The sequence below is a fragment of the Pholcus phalangioides genome, unplaced genomic scaffold, assembly GCF_987345545.1.
Source record: "Pholcus phalangioides strain wild (caught in Gottingen) unplaced genomic scaffold, Ppha-v1.0 ptg000017l_1, whole genome shotgun sequence".
NCBI classification, from domain to species: domain Eukaryota; kingdom Metazoa; phylum Arthropoda; class Arachnida; order Araneae; family Pholcidae; genus Pholcus; species Pholcus phalangioides.
Window position 1 is genome coordinate 23879948 of NW_028301610.1, and position 19818 is coordinate 23899765.

Genomic DNA, 19818 nt, shown 5'->3' on the forward strand with positions numbered 1-19818 from the left:
CAAAGGCAGAAATGTACGAATATTTTTAGTCACAAGTCCCGGTCTGGATCGACAACCAGGGTAGCGAGCAGTATGAGGACCACCACAAAAATGACACTTCAAAAATTTTTTATCACCCTCCACAGCACAGCTCCTAGTTTCATGATTTCCCGTACAGAAAGCTCGTATTTTTGTAAAAATATGCCTGTGACCCATCATCATACAATTTCTACATTACAGGGGAACTTGATTTCCCCTATATCTCTCAATACTAATAGGTATGTCCCCTATGTGTGTTATGTTAGCAAAATTTTTGAACTCAATAGTTAAATTCTACCACTAGAGTAGTTCATGTTAGTTACTTTTTCCGTCTGCATACCCTGCTTTTTAAGATCTTCTGCAATATCTTGTGTTTTTATGTTGGCTGGTAGCCCTCTTATGACGAATTTTATAGTGCGGTCACCCCTAATTTGATAGGTATGATACTTGAACTTTTTCTCATTAAATATCTTTGTCACTACTCTATGATCTTTTTCTGAAAAAACCTGAAATGTCATTTTATCTCCCATAGGTTTTTGTTGTGGGGGGAATTCACACTTTGCTTTAATTTCACTGAAATCACTTAGCCAATTGTTTCCCCAGTCAGTCAGAATTATGGGGGGGGGGGGAATATTACCCTTCTTTCTATTTCTTGTGACCATTGTAAATCCATCCTCATTGTTCCCTATGTTAGTGTTTGTTTGCTGATCACTAATTTGTTTATCTTTTGTACACTCATTTAAATTTAAATTCAGCCCTGTAGGTTTATTTTTCCTTTTTTTATTGCGAATAACTATGGCAAATCCGTCCGCACTATCTGCAATTTCATCTTGTGAATCATTTCCATTAGATTCATCTTGATTAGCCACGTTCCCAGATTGTACGACTGAATTTGGCCTACTGACCATGTTTTCCATGTTATCACTAACATCAGAGTGCAATGCAAGTATTTGACTATGTTCATTAACACCCGAGTCGTCTATGTTGTTTCCTGTCAGCAAAGCAGCTGCCCCTATGTTAGTATTCCCCTCAATAGGGGATATGGAGATAATTGTATTGTCACCAGAAATGTTCAAGGTGCTATTTTGTATGTCTAGTTTGGATAGAGAAATATCACTAGGGGCGATCGAGTCTAAAGTAATGTTGTTATTAGAGGACATTTCCCCTGAAGTTTCATTTGAAGAACTACTGGTGCTACTTGAGCATGTGTCACATGTATCACTATTAGACCCTGAAGTTGTGAGTCATAATCGAGTTTATTTACATTGTTAGCACTATTCTCACAATTTTCCCTATTTACATCACTTTTGATATCCAGTGATTCACCATTTTGAGGCGCCAGATTAGGCTCCACATTTCTCAATTCATTTGAACAGCTCTTTTTCATCCTAATCTGTTTTTATCCCTTTTTTTCTTTTTCTTAGCGACAGGTTCAACTGGGGGGGGGGGGGAGTTTCACTGATTCTGGGTACTACAGTTTTAAACCTAAGTTTACTGCTGTGAATGCATGTTTTAACATTTAGGTCTTCAAAAAAAGATTGTGCAGCCTTAAGTACCGTTTCATGCAACTTTTCCTCTTCTTCAGAAGAAGATTCAAGCAGTTGTGCATATGCAGAAAAAACTACCTCTAAGCTCTTAGCTGTATTACATTCATCATTTCTAATAAGGGAGTTCCCTTCCTCATAACTAACTTTTAACCATTGAAACACAAGCTTTTCAAACCTCATGGTACTCTTCGGCAAGTGAACACAATTTTTTTACCACCAAAAAATTATCCGGATTTGCAAATGGACAAATAAGGCCCATGAGCACTCACTAAATTGAACAGAACTTACCAGTATCCAAAAGAAAACCTGTGAAGAAAAATTTGTAATCCGCAAAAAATACACAATGGGGGAAGAAAAAAGGGACAGACTTTGCACTTGGGGGGGGGGGGAAGAACACACATCACAAATTTGAGAGCGATGACACAAGCAAGATCGAAGATGACCGTTATTCCGCAATGCAGATATGCTGACAGCCAACCAGAATCCTCGTAGACGCAGATCGCACCGACTCCGTAGGATGACCGAATCCGTAACACTATGGATGAAGCCAATACGTTATAATACTAACGCCGTCGAAGACTGGAGCAATGAGAAACACGTCTACTCATCTTGGAAGCTGTCACCCAATTTTAATTTTGTTTTAATTTTCTTTTTTTGATTTTTTTTTTTGATTTTTTAATTTTTTTTCGAATTTTTGTTGCAAAAATTAACATCTGTTCTGTTAAAATATAGATGTTTCTGGTGCACTCTCGCTCTCCTATTGGCTTGCCTGTGACCCAAGCAAATAGCCTCAATCTCTCTTAAGTCCAGAAATAAAGAAAATACATGGACGATTCAAGTGAAACCGATTAGTGTGTGAAAAATTATATAGATACTTGAGTGGCAGTAATTCTGGTTATTGTATGAAAATTCAGCTCACAATGCTATGTTATACGAGTGCATACATCCATGTCAGCCAAAATATTCATTATCCAAATCCGTATTCATTAGCTGTGGTAGAAACAAAAAAATCATTAGCCAAAAGTTGTAAGCCAAGGTATTACTGTACTTGATTTTAGCTTATTTCAGAAAATATTACATGCAAAGAATCAAATTAATGCAGCAAAAATATCAAAGTCCCAAGTTAGTTCCATCTTATCACTAAAAAAAATTATCAAAAGAAAAAAAAATCATTTGCAAGCTGTCAAATGAAGCTTTCACTAGTAGCACTGAATACTCAAATCTTTACCTATTTCATTTGCGGCCCATATATTTCTGGAATCAAACTTTACAATGGTCACTTATACATTTGAAAATCCCTGTCATGATGTTTCTCCTTGACTTTGCCCGAGTTAGTTGGTGAGATTTTGCAGCCACACATTGCCTATGGCAATCAATAAGAGTGTCAGATCCCATAAGAACCTTGTTTCAAAATCCTCTCAAACTTTTTTAGCCCTGGTTCTCCATTCCTGTGTTTTACTAAATGTAAATTTCCAATGAGTGACAAGCATTTGAATATTCCTAGAGAATGAGAATTAAAAAATTAATGTGAACTACAAACATTAAGATAAAAAAACAATTTGAGTTAACACCATTATGAATAACAAATTTCAATGAAAACTTCATTGGCAGTTTTAAACTATATTTGTCTCATTATAAGACAAATGTGACATATGCCACATCATTTGATATATTTGTCACATGAATTTTAAAAGATACAACTTTCATTATGGATAACTAGATAAACGCAAAATGATCTGTCTTAAATGCTAACTATCACTTCCATAAAATATTATACATATGGAATTTACTTATAAAGCTCCTTTAAACTTATGAAATGCCTTATAAATCTGGCATCTATCACAAGACATACAATCCAGATGCAAATAACCTTGAATGAAAATATATTTCGAAATGCAACTCTTGCTCAAAAAACCAATTTTAATACAAACTCCATAGGTGTCAATTCCCAGACTTGAAAAATTTTTAGTTTATCATGGGATGAAATATTTCACACTGAAGAAAACATGTTATAACAAACAATAAAAGGGAAAACCGGATTTTTCAAGATCACATAGGGCAGTGACTGGCAAACTTTTTAAGGAGTGGGCCAAAAAAATAATTATATTGGTGAGTTAATATAATTTATAATAAAACTCAATAAGGACTCAAAGAAGTTTTTAAATCAATTTCTATTTAAATTCCCAAAACTATATTTTGCAAATTAAAAAAAAAAAAAAATGGAACACCCTCTTGAACGAATTATTTCAAAACACTTAAAATTTCTATGCTATTGTTTTAAAATCTGCTGCGGGTTAGATAGAACCTTTAAGCAGACTGCCTGCAGATCGTAGTTTGCCCATCACTGGCATAGAGTGACCATATAACCAGTTTGCCCGAGACATTCTGCAACATGTAGGAGAATCCTCAGACAAACCCATCTCTAAATAGCTTCAGTCAGTCTCACTTTAACCATGGATGAGTGCAGTATCCATGGGGATCCATAGTTGAATTCAGGGCTGGACAAATCTCAAGTGACAGGTCGCCATCACGACTAAAGAATTAGTATTGGCACCTAAAATTATCTTTGTGTAGTTATGTATATTAGTAATTGCAGGCTGAGAGCAGCCCAAAATGTTTGGAATTTATAGCATATTAGCCAACATGAAAAATGGTCACTGCCCTGAAAAAGTAAAAAAGCAGCATTATTTTAGACACCTTTTCCTTCGGATAAAAAACTTTTTGGTGCCTAAATTTTTTTGTGATTTGTGTCCAGCCATAGTAAAATCCCATTCACCCTAAAACCATTTTGTGTGGCCATTGCGAGGTTACAATGGTTCACTGTTCCCAACTTATTTCATGTCAAATCCTTCAAACCTCCAATCCTTTTTGCAATTTTGTTTTATGATAATGTTGTAATTTGTTGGATGTATATGGTGCTCTAATGTGAGATTTCTCACTGAGAAGTGGAAGGTCTCCATAACATTCAAATATCTCATTTGTTTATCTGCAAGACTGTATAACTAGCTCTTGGTACACTCCCGGTTCATGTTTGCTGCATCTACTTGTTCATTGCTAACAAATTAATTATGCTTCAAGCTAGTTTGTGCTCAAAGAAAAAAAAAATTGAATGATCAGTTCCCCTCTTTCCCCCTCCCCTCCACCAAATAAAATAAGAATCATATTATACAAATTAAATCATATTTCTATCTTCATAACTCTTACGATAGATTAAATTTTATAGGGGGCACGGTAGCCCAGGTATAAAGGGCCCGCCTAAAGTACCGAAGGATGTTTAGAGGTGTCGCGAGTTCAATACTCGGTTCATCCTTGTCGAAAAACTTTCCTGACACGGGTACAACAAAAAATGGGGACATGACCGCATAAAAAGATTGCTACTGCAGGGAGTCCCCATCGAGGGGTTAACGCACCAACCTCTTGATGAGTATAAAAAACAAGCCTACTGTTCAGAATCGGCAATAAATTGTAGGTCCTGGTCCAATTAGCCCTCGTGTGCAGGGTATGTAATATGCTAGTAGATTATCCATGCCCGACCCGGGATTCGAACCCAGACCTGCGCAGTCAGAAGCTAGCTCCCTAACCACTGGACTGCCAGGTGGCCTAATTGTGCAAGATTTTTTTGAGATTCCTTTGAGGTTTTTCTTGAGAAGATAGAGAAACAAATTATTTTTTGATATAGAGCCTATGACAACAGGAAAAGTTTATCCATGAGATTGAAAAATTCTTTGTGGTTAATTAGAAAAAATTTAAATTTTCCTTTGAAGTTGCCTTAAGACGCACGACATAAGTGATGTTACTGAATTCAACTGATAATTCACAAGATCTTTCACAATTATGGATAGCTCATCAGATTCATAAACTGCTATCTTAGGAATCTATGGCAAGGCCTCGACCTCAAATTCGAGATCTTTCTTTCAATAGTAGATCGGAATAAGTCACCGGGTTGCGAATGTGGGACAAATTTTACCCATCTTCAAAATGATACAACCGCAAATATCGTTAAAGCCGGGTTTTTTGCGTCGCGTTTAACGTGAATCGCCCAGCGCGACACGCCGTCCACTCACCAATAAGAAAATCAGTGTTTTCCAGCAGAGCGCAATAAGCTTCACGCCAGCGCTCCACGTCGAGCGCGATTAGCCGACTGCTTCAGAAGAGTCATGCGCCGTGCCGATCTTTATTTTGGTTGTGTTTTCTTTCCCTTTCATTCAGACCAGGCGTTATCTAGCGCGATGTGCTGGGAGGGGCGAATTCAGCAGGCTCGTTGAATCGTCCTGTATTTTACGGGACAAATTTTTACCCTCATTTCTGGGTCTTGGGAGAGGTGATTGCCTTCATTTCCCTCTGCATCCGTGTATGAGCTGAGGCAGACATATCCAGCTATCAATGAGGCGGACATCGGCAGTGAATGGTATGAAAAGTTTGGGAAACTTCTCGTTCCATCGCCCCCTTCAGAAATTTTCTTTTCATCGCCCCCCAACTCGAGTCAACCCATAACATCCCGATTCCATATGCCCTCCTTGACGCACCCAGAGGAAGATACACTGGTGGAAATACACTTTGGGAAACACTGATGTAGAGGCAGACATCTCCAGCTTCAAATGGAGCAGAGGCAGTCACCATTAGGTCCGTCGAATCATCCCATATTTTACGGGGCAGATAAATTTCCCCCTCATTTTTTGGCTCTTGGGAGAGCGATGGTAAAGCCGCTTAGATACACGTAGTATCTAGGAGGCTTTGGGCGATGGCCCCTCCTCTGGATCCGCGCATACTTCAGACCGTAGCATGCAGACTGCAGAACAACTGATGCGCCATACTAGCAAAACACAAACGCGTCGCGTGATGTAGTTCAAGCTCGGTTTTCCTAGGAGCAGGTTTCCTGTGCCGTTCGCAACGTGAATCGCCCAGCGCGACACGCCGTCCACTCACCAATAAGAAAAGCGGTATGGACTGTTCAGTTACAGAGCGCGATCTAATGCGTCGTGCTGATGTTCTCTTCACTCTTGTTTTTCTCCTTCAAACCAGAACATGCAGACGACAGAATAGTTGACATATAGCCGCCCTGAGCCGAGAAAACACAAATGCGCAGCGTGATTATGTAACACGTTTCTGCCAACGCGGCATGGTTAAATTCGGTTCACGCGGAGCAAAAAATCCAATCCTAGGAAAAGCGCATCAACTATTCTGTCGTCTGCATGTTCTGGTTTAAAGGGGAAAAACAAGAGTGACGAGAACATCGGCACGACGCATTAGACTCCTCCAGAAGCAGTCGGCCAATCACGCCCGACGTAAACCGCTTGCGTGTTGCGCTCTGTAGGAAAACAGTCGTACTGCTTTTCTTATCGATGAATGGACGGCGTGTCACGCTGGGCGATTTACGTTGCGCACAGCACAGAAAACCTGCTCCTAGGGAAACCCGGCTTTTTACACGGTTCTGCGACGCAGAAAGGTCCTATTCAGGATCGTACTGACATAACATAATTTTCATGCCAGAGGCGTTATAATAATTTCGGGATTCCTCAGCCCCGATTTTATATATTCTGGGGGAAAGAACAACCAGCGTCCAAAAAAAATTCAGACATTACAAAATACACAGGAATGCTGGAAAATATAATCGCAATTAAATGTGTAAATTAACAAAAAATTTCGTAACCGACAAAATTCCAAATTGTCGAAGAAATGATTCCAAAACCAAATAATTACGGAGCCTAATTAAAGAAATTTGTCTTGAGAACGAATGAAAATTAAGAATAGATGAATCGAAAATAATCGACAGATGTAATTCCAGCACCCATGAAAATTCAGAAAAAATGAATAAAAGAATAAATTAACAATAAGCATATCCGTGTTAATTGAGAGTAATTGAAAGAATTCAATGATTCAAAGAAAAGGAATTAATTCCAGAATTGATGAAAATCCACAATTCTATAGAACTGACGAATATTCAGAATCGACGGAACTTCATCCCGGAACTATTCCTTTCTAGAATTTGTTAAAGAAATAATCCCAAAATTCATGGAAATTCAGAATTTAAGAAAGAAATTATATTACCGTAAGTGCGCCCCCACCCCAAAACACCACGTTGAATTGGGGGGGGGCGGCACCCCTAAGGGAGGCTCGGGTCCTGTTCGGTTCACGCGATGCACAATAAATATGCTTCTGGGAAAAAAACCCGGCTTAAATAAAATTCACTTACCTTAAAAATAATAAAATCCAGAAAAGATTGCCGCACGAACAGGCAAAAACCACGAAAGCCCGGAAAAAGCAGTTATAGGAATCCCCGGAAGCCTCTCAATCCGCACAATCACCATACAGTACCGACACGAAGAACTAGCGACAAACCTCGAGAGAATCGCAGCGTAGAAGCACCGACGGCGGAAAGGAAAATCCGGGAGCAAATGTAGAGCCGGAAAAAGCGGCTGGGCTCGACGGTAAGCGGGATCGAAGCCAGTCGAGATGGCCGCAGACTCTCAGGCTTTAAACCTCGTCTCCCGGGAAAAACAAAACCAGGAGTTGAAAATGCGACCGGAGAGATGTTTTGGGAGCCAAAATCCAGGCCCCGCGGCAGCTTGGGCACGCACTCTGCGAAGATCAGGAAAAAAATTTCCAACAGAGGAATCCCACAAAAACCAGGAAGGAAAGAGAAGCGCGTCTGCAACATGGTGGCAACAAGAAAGGAAGCGAGTGTTTACAAAGAGGTGGGGAAAGTTCTGGTGACGTCACTCGCGGACTCTTCCAACACTGTAAAACGGGGGGGGGAGTGGAGGGGGGACGGTGTACTTTCTCCCTACAGCACAATGCATGCACGAGGTTGCTTTAAAATTGGCGCCTAGCATTGGCGAAAGACGATATGTTGGTTGGCGCTAACATATTACCTGGCTGCGTTTAACAATATATTTTTTACTTTGAATTCTCGACCGATATTGGTTATTATGGTAATATTGTCGCGCGAGCAGACTAAATAAAAGCAAAATCGTTAATTGGTTATATGATTTTACCAATCTAATTTTATTTTAAGGGATGACAGCATAATGTTATCAAGCGATAAGCTAGTTATTGAGGTAACCTTTACTGAACATAACGCAAAGGGTTCTGGGACTTTTTTCATTGAGAACACTAAGCATTGCGCTGTGGAGGGATTTTAGTCACTGACGGGGGTGTTCTAATCACAGTAGAGCAGGTATCTAACCTGTTGCTCGCGAGCACCACGGTGCTCCCTTAAGCCGGGGATGCAAGGGGGCCCGTTCAAGTATTACGTCAGCAATTTTTCAGCCATTTTTGACCCCCCCCCCCACCTATCACATATTGGTGGGATCATAGACCGTACGCGAAGGGGGGGGGGGACATGGAAGGGGGGCGATCAAAAAATAATTTTTTTTAATACAAAAAAAAAATCAATTTCGAAATAAAATACATTTATATGTTATAATTGATTTCTCTTAACCTTCTAAACGGTGAAGACTCATATATGAGTTCGAAGACAACTACCGTCATTTCGGCCTGAACTCATATATGAGTCCGAAGACAACTACCGTCATTTCGGCTCGAACTCATAAATGCGTTCGCCAAGAACCAGTTCCTTCCCCCGTCTCATTGTACGGTAAGTGACAGGTACACAGTGTCGTCAAACTGCCCCTTCCTGCAACAATACAGTCCTCTCCTCCCCAAACTCATCAATGTTTGAAAAGAAGAATAGCTTATTGAGAAAAGAAGGATTACTTGGTTTGAAAAGGGCACAAATACCCACGTTGTAGTTGAAAAAAAGAAAGAAAGAAAAGGAAAGTTTTTACCAGTAAATTAGAGATTGTTAATTTATTTGACAAAAATATTTATTATTCGTATCTGAATATTCGTTTGAATATATATTCAAACCTATGAAATTTAACCACTGTTCTGAGGTTTATTCCAAATCCAATAATTCATTCATCATCCACGCAGAAAGCTACAGCTTGTGCTAAGAGAACTAGTTATTAGTTCTTTCTCCAGTTATTACTAATTATATTTGAGCTAATTCACTCGTTAGTAGCTTGGTTAGGGCAGCGGTTCTCAACCGGTGCTCCGTATGCATTTACGGTTACAATTTTGGTTCAAGTTTTCATTTAACTCTTGCATATTGGGACCAACTCTTTCATGTCCCCCATCGGGACTAAGTTATGTGTAAGTACCGAGAGGCTCCTACTTCCTACAGTAGGGGCCCCTAGGATGGGAGAGATAGCGGGCCCCAAACCAGCTTTTTCACGGGCCGCTCTGTGGTTAATTTATAGTGTGAAAAATCAAAAAGTGATAAGAATCGTTCCAGCCCCTGTCAGCCCTGCCCTTGTGGGGGTCATGCCGACATTGTATAATATACATAAATCACCGGTGCTCCCAACACACGGGATCTTGGTACCTGGGGGTGGCATTGCACATATATCTTCATGGGGAAGTTAAAAAGCTTAATTTCCAGAGGCCCTCGATGGACCTCATTGTTTTCTTGCTGCTTTAAAACTGAAAAATTTCCGATAGCGGAAGCCCAAGATATTTCCAGTCCAGCCCCCCCCCCCCCCCCACCTCATAAAAATCTGCGAATTCGGTCCAGAGTGATTGCGTGGGGCGCTGGATTTTATTCGTTGGTAAAATGAATACAAATGAAAATTTGCCATGGCCCTCACAGGGGTATACCCGATAAGCTTCCAAGTCGGGGACCCAGTTTCATTTTGGGGGCCCTGGATGAATCTTATTCTTTTCTGGGTCCGGCGTATTTTGTTGGGGGCGATGGGTTTTATTCGTTGGTAAAATGAATACAAATGAAAAATTTTCGTGGCACTCGCAGCTGTGGAAGTCGGTAAAGCTTCGAGGTCGGGGACCAGGGCCGTCATTTAGCTTTTTCCGGGGGGGGGGGGCAAAGAACATGTACTCAATGTATGTGTATATATATATATAACCCCCCCCCCCCCCAATGACGAGCCTGTCGGGGACCGATGTGGAAATTGATAGGTTTCATTTTGGGGGCCCTGGATTAATCTCATTGTTGTCTTTTGTTTAACATTGTGGAACTTGCAACAGCTGAAGTCCGAAATAAATGTATTTTGTAAACGTATTTTGTTGGGGGCTATGGGTTTTATTCGTTGGTAAAATGAATACAAATGAAAATATTTCATAGCACTCGCAGCGGGGGATGACCGACAAGCTTCCAGGTCGGGGGCCCCATGTGGAAATTGACAGGATTAATTTTGGCGGGCCATGGATGAATATCATTTTTTTCCGTGGAATTTTGCAACAGCAGAAGCCCGAGATGAATCCAGTCTGGGTCCCTCACTAAAATTCAGCGAATTGGAGTCTGGGGACCCTCGTGGAGAAGTTTTGTGGGGTTACTTGATGAATCACATTTGTTTTTTTGTTGCTTTATTATTGTAAAATTCGCTTCTTCAGTAAGCTGGTGCTTTCACGTGTCCCTTTCTATAGCACTCTGATGAAGTGGGACTAGATAAACAAAATATGTTGTGAAGAGAAGGGAAGGGGGGATTGGCCGCCAAAAGCGGCAGGGGGGGGGGGCAGAGCCCCCCCTAGTATTAAGATATTCTTATACAGAATGCATGTCATTTTACTTGCGAACCAGTAAATCCAGACTTGTAAATACAGCAAAATAACAGGTGCTTGAGTTAAAAAAAATCACATCTCTGTTGCACTTTCAATTGTCTATTGTGTGCCAATACAACAGCTGTTTTATCGGACTTCTTAAAACTGGCTATTCTTCTAGTACCCACAGTAGGTACAACAGATAAGTGTGCCCAAAATGACCATGGTGCAACAAAAATAAATCGAAAATGAAAGAGAGAGAGAGAACTAGTGAACGCATTTTCTCAGAAAAGGAACCTGTATTGTATCAAATAAACGCCGAGGCAAGTTGGCAAACCCTTTTTTTTTTGTCAAAATGGTTGATGCAAAGATGGAATGTCCTGTTTTTTCTCCTTTATTGTGATGTTACTAATAGTTTTCTTTGTAAAGATTCGCGATCCCCAAAAAAAGTTGAGGAATGTAAACTTCCTGGAAAAGGTGCAGAAATCTCTCTTGTGATAAGATTATCCGCCTTAGGCGGTGATAAACTTGGAAGTCTGGGGGGCACGGCCAGTATTGCTGTGGGAGCAAGGTGATGATGATATCTATACACATATACATTAGACTAGTCGACTTAACCTTTGACGTTGGTGGGGAAGGGGGGGGGGGCGCAGTGCACCTCATGCCACCTCCCCGTATCTCCGCCCATGTGATCTGCTACTTTTTGAATTCGAATTCAGTCATTCCCTTGGATTCCATGCCATTTTTCACAAAAATAAAAAATACCAAACTATTACTCGATTCTCGAGTAAAATGACTTCCCCTCATTCAGTTTTTCGCTCGATATAATCAGATAACTCAATTTTTTTTTAAATAAAGTATTCCAACATTGACTATTGTTCATTTTGAGGCATATTTCTGGAAATTTTTAAATGCATATTTTTGCACTATAAATGCGTTTTCTTTTTTTTAGCATATTTTTCATTTCTGACTTATTTCTGAATTCCGAAATGGACGATTTTTCTTTTTTTCCTGGGTGTATTTCCTCTCAGGGAAATTTCCCCACTTTAAATACATATATATATAAATAAATAAATATATATATATATTTTAATTATACGTATATTTTTCAATACTCCCCCCCCCCTACATATTCTGAGCCTTTAGGGCAGGCATATTAACGCATTTTTAAGGCACATATTTTTATATTTTATGCATATTTCGGCATTATAATATGAGTATTTTTGCTTCTTTTTTGATTTGTTGGAACATTCCAATTCATTTTTTATCTCTTTCAAATGCATATATAACTTTTTTTTCAATTTTGCGTGCATTTTTTTTTCATTTTTGATGCCATAATTCGGGAATATTCAACGATGGTTTCAATTTTTCGCATATATACATCCTTTCCAAAAAAATTAGAACACCCAGAAATTTACGAGAGCAGTTCATGAAATATTCAAGTTGGAAAGCGCAGTTCAAGGTTGTAGCAGTACAGTTTAATTTGCATTTTCCTTTTCTACCATGATCATATCATATGAGCATTCATATCTTGAGCATATCGGTGTCAAAAAATTTGCATAAAGTAGATTAAACGCGTCGTAAAATACCAAATTAATTTTTTCCTCTTTGTTTCAAAAAATTGGAACACTCCGAATGCTGTTTGAGAAAATTAGAACATTTGTCTTAAAACCTATTACTGTATTACATGAATTTTTTCATGCAAATTTACATCAACTTGATCGAATAAGAGTTTCATGTCTTTCCTCGTTATGTATGCAAACCTACAAGCATTCAATGTTCGCAATACGGGTAGAAAAACGGGAAATTTCTGAAAAACGCAGAAAATTACGAATGTATTTGCTAGGACTGTGGGGGGGGGGGGGGACGCGTGCTGATATCGTACGAATACATTGTGCTGTGGCCATCTTTGGTCTTGGTCATGGATTTTATGCATCAAGACATTCAATTTATGAGTGTCCGGCACGGCACAGACCCGAATCGGGCCTCAGCTATAAATTCCATCTTCGCTATCGGCTCCCCGATAGCGGTTTGCAATTGATCAGTTTTTATTAATTTATTTATTTTAGCTCGAGTCCGCAATCTCTTGATAAGACTAGTATCAGGTACAATCATCAGATATCACGAAACCATCGAAATATCGATGAGGTTTGATACACATTGGCGAATTCTTGATACTATCTGCGTTTTTCATCTTCAAACGAAGTCTTCAGAGGAAACAAAAAAATAGAGGCCAATGGATTAGAAGACATTTCCAGATAGAGGTGTGAACGTTAGGCTCTCTACCTTTTGATTCCAGAAGTTGAAGACGTATGGTATGGAGAAAGAAATTGCATTTTCTATCGTGATTTTGACTCTTTCTAAGCTATTACTTAATTGCTGCAGCAAGTCACATAGGTGGAAAGATGAAAATGTAAATTACAACCATACCCTTAATTTGAGCTTTCCAACTTGAGCTCTTTATGAACTGCTCTCGTAAATTTCTAGGGTGTTCTAATTTTTTGAAAAAGATCGGATGTTTTTATTTCATGGTATATTTCGACATTTTTAAAAATGCAGATTAAACTTTATTTTTAATGCATGTTTTAGCGTCTAATCCGGGCTCTAGTTACAACTTTCTTTCCCGTTTTGAATTCCAGAGACTTTATTTACTTCTAGTATTTGCGTATTTAAACATTTTCTCAGTATGTTACTTGTTTTCATGTATTTTTTTTTTTGTAACATGATTTAATGCACCAAATTTATATATTTCAGAGAGAATTCTTTCATTATAATCCGATGCAAATGACTGTATATCTAATATGCGTATTCAATCTCACTAAACCTACGCTCATTATTGAAATTAACTCCACGATCATAAGATATCATGAAAAAAATAAATGAATATTCAAAAAGAATGTGAGTAAAGCATTGAGAAGCAGTTTTATACCCGAAAGTTTTGATAAATTAATTATTTAATGATGTTCCAAGGTTGGGAAGTAGCTGTAGTTTTGCTCGAATAGATTTGGTGTTACAACATTTTGGTTACAATGCCTTGCCTCGAATAGTAGTAATTCCAACAACACTGATTTAATCAACGCACATTATTTACGAAAAAGCTTTGCGATTTTCAAAAAAAATTTACATTTTAGGTGAACCTCAAAATCGCGAGAACATACTGCAACACTTGCAAATTTAAAAAATACAATTAAAATATTAAGGGGCATATATATAGAATGCTTCTCGAGATTCAGAATACTTAGAGTGTTCAACTTGAACATATTGGGACATTTTTAAATACCTAGTGGATGGGTTAGTAATTTCTTCTTAGTACGTTCTGACATTCCGTTACTAAGTTAATCATATCAATATTTCACAAGCGAAAGCATGTAAATTTTATTGCCTGTTAAAGCTAATCTATATTGGTAGAGTTATTTACCATAGAATGCTGAGCATCTATAAACACGCTACAATAATTTCGTTCAAAATTTTGCGTATATCCCGCCTTTATGTGTTTTTTATTTAGTTCGGAAAATAGAAAAACTTTGGAGAATGAAAGGAGAAAGTACATTTCTGGGAAGAAAGGGTCAATCACCGGGCGTTACCAGCCTGTCACTTCGGTTCAGCCCCCTCTCGACGGCTTATCATGCATGCCAATTACCCATTGTCACATATTGGGGGGAAAGCATTCTAGAATCACGTGACCCTGTGGTCATTTTGAAAAGATTTCGTGAAAATAAGTAGCTTTTTTTGAAGAGGTTTTGTGTTCGACCCTGAGCCGTCGATAGGGTTAATTTCAATGCTATTCGAAGGCTAAGAACTCGCTTGGGTGACCCATGGCACAATTCCAGAGCATTTAAGCGGCCCGTGGCATATTTTCAGATCACACAAGTAGGCCTGTGGCACATTCACAGATCACTTAAGTAACCCGCGACACAGTTCCAGAACACTTAAGCGATCCGTGGCACATTTAGAAATCCCTTGAGTGACAGTTGCCGCGGTTTTAGAGCACTTACACGGCCCCAGGTGCGGTTCTAGATCATTCAAGTTACCCGCGTAACATTCCCAGATTACTTGAGTGAACCGCGGCATAATTACGGATCACTTGGATGATGCGTGGCACAGTTCGAGAGTACTTAAGCGGCCCAAACACATTTCTGATCACTTGAAGGATCCACGAAACATTTAGAGATCACTGAAGGTAGCTCTCTAGACTTATCAATAGGGAGATTGTTAGTTCAGTGCCCACAAACCACAGTTCAGGATGCCATTAAGAATATTTCATTTTTACAAAGGGTGGTTGATGACGTAAGCATCATCCAAACCCCCTCTATCGATGCTGACGTAATACTTGAATGACCCTAACTATGATTTTCGCCGCCTGGGGCAAACATTACTCAGTCGCCCTCACAAATTTAAAATTCGATAATTTTACAACGGTGTTCTTTGTTCCCTCCTGAAATTTCCGCCCGGGGGTAGTTGCTCCCGCCCCCCCCCTTCTAGTTCCTCTTCCCTGCTTAAGCATCCAAGGTGCTCGCAAGCACTTGATCAACGTCCCCATTAAATACCTTGTACAGATTGCATTCAAGGATCAAAATCATTCCGATCCAGAGGCGGATTTAACGGCGGGCGCGCCCGGGGCCCCAAAAAACCAAAACCCCGTTGTTTTCCAACTTAAAGGCCCAATATTGTCTTTTTGCGGGTTTTCCAAACTCCGTGGGGCGCGGTAGCCCAGTTCGATAAGATACTCGCCTGAAGTACCAAAGGACGTTTAGAGGTGTCGCGAGTTCGATACCCGGTTCGTCCTTGTCAGAAAACTTTCCTGACACAGGGGTACAACAGAAACGGCGACATGACCACAGGAAAAATTGCTACCGCAGGGAGTCCCCCATCCAGGGGTTAGCGCACCAACCTCTCGACGAGTTTAGAAAACAAGCCTGCCGTTCGGAATCGACAATAAATTGTAGGTCCCGGTCTAATTAGCCCTTGTGTGCAGAAAATGACCGTGGTGCGACAAAAATTATCGAATGACCTGAACTCCGTAGTACGTTTTCTTGACCGAGAGACGTCGATCCCGCCCCCCTCCTGTTGTCTCCCTGCTTTTTTGAAAATTTTTGCCACAACCTGAATCGTTCACTGTTTTCTTAGTACTTAACACTGACTATCCCTGAGGCCCGAGCTGCCTCTGGTTGCAGCTCCAGGAACACAGACATGAACGTCCCATGTTTTTAAGTTGCATTGGTAATAACGAAAGTCCAAGGATTCTGAAAGCTACACTCAATTCAAATGAAAACATAAGAATAATCAAAAATTATTAGAAAAAGTTCAGAGGATAATTCAAATTATGTCTCACGTTGGCTTTCAATCAACCCAGTTTAAATTAAATAACGTATGTGATTCAACTGAAATGGATCCGGGAAAAATATTCTCAATGGAAGTTACCTCGTAAACAAATATCGAAACTACTCTCTTTTAAGTGTTTAAAATGTTGCAAAAAGCAATCCAATAAATATACATGAACTAATGACAACAATTGAAAAGATAATTTGGAAATAATTCAGTGAAAAAAATGGGCAGCACAGCGATTGCCATCTATCGTAATTGGCAGAAGCGGGCGCACACACTGTTCTGTTTCAGCAATGACTCCGGTGCGTCGGTTATAATAGTCCTGGGTTTTTCTGGGAGCAGGTTTTTTTTTTTTCATGGCGTGAACCGAATAGACCTTCCGCGTCAGTAAAAACGTATAACTTTAACACGCTATTCGTTTGTTTTTTTTCCTAGCATGGAGCATCAGCAGTTCTGTTGTCTGCATGCTCCGGTCTGAAGCATTCAGAATCCGGGGGACGGTGGGGGCCATCGCCCCTCCCAAGAGCCGAAAATTGAGGGGACAATTTATCTGTCCCGTAGAGTACGGGACGATTCGACGGACCTAATGGTATCTGGTTCGGCTTTATTCGGAGCTGAAGATGACTGCCTCAGCTCCATTCGAAGCAGAGTCTGCTCTATTTCAATCTTAGCTTAATATATCTCTGCCTCCGTTCCATTCGCAGCTGGAGATACCTGTCTCAACTTCATTCTAGGCTGAAGATGTCAGCTTCATTTGTAGCTGGGGATATCGCCTTCGCTTTATTCGCAGCTGAAGATGTCTGACTCGGCTCATACGTGGATCCAGGGAGGAAGGGTCGATGGGGGCTCCCTCCCAAGAGCCAAAAATGAGTGAAAAATTTCCCCCGTAAATTTCAGGACGATTCAACGAACCTGAATCGCCCCTCCCAACTCATCGCCCTAGATCCGCACCTGGTCTGAAGGAAACGGAAAGAAAACACAACAAAAATGAAGATCGGCAAAACGCGCGGAGCACGACGCATTTGACTCTCCTGGAAGCACTCTGCCAATCTCGTGCGACGTAAAGCGCTGGAGTGAGGCGTATTGCGCTCTGCCAACATTTGGACGGAGGCTGTCAGTAGCGATGCATGTTGACCAGCCGGAGGAGGGGCAGTCTACCCATATAGTGTCATACTGAAAAGCAACATTACTTATATTGTTTTTTCAGTATGACTTTCCCTACTATGAGGGGGAATGTTGTATTGATAAAACATTCGATTCATTAACTTAATTATCAATAAGCTTAGTAATACACAATCTGGTTTTAATTTTTCTCAGTTAACAGTTTTCTTAGTTATCAAATTCATTCATTCATGTGCTAAATACAATTCATGAAATCTCGGAAAGCAAAATATTAACACCTAGAACATAAAGATTCACTTTTGCAACTTACCTAAAAAAATAGTCGATCATTGATTTGCAGTTTTATGTTATTAAATCCATGAAAAATAAGTAAAATAAGTGAGAAATACATACAAATTTTGAGTTGGACGGAAAAATCCAAGTTTATCAACACCGATGAAGCTCTTTATAGCAAGTACTTTTATAAGTGTGCAATTCGAATTCACCGAAAAGTTTTCCGATAACATGTTTGATTACTGCCTTTGCCTACTCAATCAACACCTCCAGAGATGATGTTTTCTTTAGGGGGGGGGGTGTTGCCTCAACACTATTGATGCCGATGCCCCATAGCATGGTGTCCTCCAAAACATCCCCCCCCCCCAGTGCGCTACCGGTTGCTCTTGAGGGATTTACTGGGCTCCCTTCAATGTGAAGGGAATGATAAGTTATGATGTATAAGAAGCCAGTCAAAATGACCTACAGATCATCCCAAGGCATCAGTAAATCAAAAGGGACTTTCATCCCTCCTCCTCTGGGATCTTGTACAGTGGCTGCAGCTGCATCTTGGTGTGTGGGTGGGAAAAACAAAAAAGCCGAGATGTATGCATTTATTTGCCCCCTGCTCTCCGCGAAAAACCATGGGAGTACTTTGGTAAAACCTGGGTGCAAATTGTACCAGGAAAACAACCTTCCCATAGAAGTTGCAAGTAGCTGTTTTTGGCAATAGACACTTGCACCCATCCTACTATTATTAGGTTTCTAGTATATATAGATCCCACTGGAAGATTTCAGGAGCGAGACCAGGGGCTCTTTTTGTACTACTGTACTACACCGCTACAACCTTCCCCCACTAAGCCCATCCTACAAGGAAAGAAAATACAGCTGTACTATATACACGAGTATGCATGAATCAAGGTCAACTGGAAAATCTTTTTTCCTCCCCACTATCAACCCAAAACAGCCATCACGTGACACCATTCTTTTTCTCTAAAATGCTTTGGGTAAAAAAACAGCCGGATTTGCATCTCCTTTTTCCTGTGCCGAAATCTTCTGGTAGATTTTTCTCTGGCAAGAAAAAAAAAATTAGCAGAAACGAAAAAAAAAAACAACGCCGTTTTCCCAGCAGATTTGGATCGAGATCCTCCTTGATTTATTTTCATTTATCGGATTTATAAAAACGGCTTTCGTAATATCGGGGTTGTTTCCGTAACACCGTAAGTTCAACTGTAGAAACTACGGATAAACTGCAGCAGTTGGCAACTCTGCAGCACTGTATTTCTTTTCCTATTGGCGAGTGGGATAGGAATCGTCAAAAATGTCGAATTGCGTTATGACATGACGCTTTATTTTACGTCCTTTATACCTACAAGGGCTTTAGGATCGAATTGCGTCACGTTACACGCGACGGAAAAACCCGGCTTTATCCCCTAAACCCGGCCCTCAGGTTTTGGGGGACCCAGTACTTAACAAGAGAAAATTAATAAAAGTGAAGAAATTATATATATATAAACTTTCCTTATTATAGTGAAATCCCACAACATACCCATATGAAATCGGAGCTGCATTCAACCAATAAGCACATCGGTTACGTTCGAGCGAATGTAACCAATAGGCTTATTGGTTGTTTTTCTTTCCAAGTTTTGTAAACTATATTTTATCAAACTTTTAGAGTGTAATCCCGGTCGTGGGAAGTATTGTACTTTCTAGCAAATTCATCAATTTTTAGATGTCTATGGTAAGCTATTTTACCACCTACCATTAGAGTTACCATCTATTAATAACTTCAGAAACAACAAAAATTAATTTATTTGAATAATCTGAAAATATAATTAATTTTGAAAAATTAATTTTATCTAACTTGCTAAATGAATTTATTTTCTTAAAGCAATATCGATCCCAAGGATATTTTAACATACCATTACTAGAAAAAAAATGGCCATCCAAAGGGTTAAAATAATCAAAAATTGAAAAAAAAATGATGTTAGTCATTATA

At 39.7% G+C, this 19818-nt stretch overlaps 1 long non-coding RNA gene across 2 annotated transcripts in view; it reads right to left on the reverse strand.

The window, feature by feature from the left end:
* LOC149072571 (uncharacterized) overlaps positions 1 to 18109 on the reverse strand; it is a 31026-nt gene extending 12917 nt beyond the window's left edge. Inside the window, exons 1-2 of one of the 2 annotated variants that reach the window (XR_016194415.1) lie at positions 17878 to 18109; positions 2794 to 3065 (exon numbers count right to left, since the gene is read on the reverse strand). This is a non-coding gene — a long non-coding RNA (uncharacterized LOC149072571). Of the gene's footprint in view, positions 1 to 2793; positions 3066 to 7758; positions 8244 to 17877 lie in introns of those variants that run through there. The other variant, XR_016194414.1, reaches the window with a different exon arrangement.
* Positions 18110 to 19818: the final 1709 nt, after the last annotated feature.